Source organism: Colobus angolensis, unplaced genomic scaffold (assembly GCF_000951035.1).
Source record: "Colobus angolensis palliatus isolate OR3802 unplaced genomic scaffold, Cang.pa_1.0 Scaffold97, whole genome shotgun sequence".
Classification (NCBI taxonomy): domain Eukaryota; kingdom Metazoa; phylum Chordata; class Mammalia; order Primates; family Cercopithecidae; genus Colobus; species Colobus angolensis.
The window spans coordinates 1,025,825-1,026,858 of record NW_012123709.1 but is presented as its reverse complement, the minus strand read 5'-3'; the positions used below and the strand labels follow the sequence as shown (position 1 = coordinate 1,026,858).

At 38.5% G+C, this 1,034-nt stretch overlaps 1 protein-coding gene across 1 annotated transcript in view; it reads left to right on the top strand.

Annotated features, from left to right (window-relative positions):
• EIF2AK4 (eukaryotic translation initiation factor 2 alpha kinase 4) overlaps positions 1 to 1,034 on the top strand; it is a 111,088-nt gene that overhangs the window by 77,971 nt on the left and 32,083 nt on the right. The gene's annotated exons all lie outside the window — the stretch shown is intronic.

The following is a 1,034-nucleotide window of genomic DNA, read 5'->3' as shown; positions in this document are numbered from 1 at the left end:
TGAGATCTGGCCACTGCACTCCAGCCTGGGCGACAGAGCGAGACTCCATCTCAAAAAATTTAAAAAAATTTAAAAAAATTAAAAAAAAATTAAAAAAAAACTGTATGTGTACAGGAGGCTGAGGCTGGAGGTTCACTTGAACCCAGGAGATGGAGATTGCAGTGAGCTGAGTTTGCACCACTGCACTCCAGCCTGGATGACAGAGCAAGACCCTGTCTGAAAAACAACAACAACAAAATAAAAAATAAAAAACTGTGTATATAAGGTATACTGTGTGTGTTTGCATACACTTGATGTATGTGTAGATACACACATTTGGCCCTCTACATCCTTGGGTGGGTTCTGCGTCCATGGATCCAACCAAGGATGGAAGATACTCAGGAAAAAAAAAAAAAAAATTCACAAAGTTCCAAAAAGAAGAACTTGAACTTGTCACATTCACATGTGTGAATGACCATGCAAATCAGGTTGTTTGTGTCACCAAAGAGTAAAGTGTCAAAGAATATACTCATTTCGACCGTATTTTTTGGAGGGGGAGTGAAATCTTTTTTTTAAATCTGTGTCATATGGCTTATTGTGAAACAGGTTTTGTGTTTCTAATCTAAGAAGAAATTCCTTCCACATTCCTTGCTTCTGTTTTTCTTTTATAGTGAGTAAAGTGACGTGGGATTATTCTGAGGTAGAGGTAAATAAACAGCAAATCAGATCAGACATTTGCGCTTTGTTAAAAAAAAAAAAAGAATAGAAGTGCAAATACTTACATAGCTATACTTAAAGCCAGCTTCTTATTCTCTAAATATTAGGAGACTATAGTGCAGATTTTTAAATAGCAGCTCCCGTTCTATCAGCTGATATTCAAATGCAAAACATTAAAAAGTGAACGTATGTTGAGAATTTGGCCCATCAGTAATTTTTTTTTTTTTTGTTTGAGACGGAGTCTTGCTCTGTCGCCCAGGCTGGAGTGCAGTGGCTGGATCTCAGCTCACTGCAAGCTCCACCTCCCGGGTTTACGCCATTCTCCTGCCTCAGCCTCC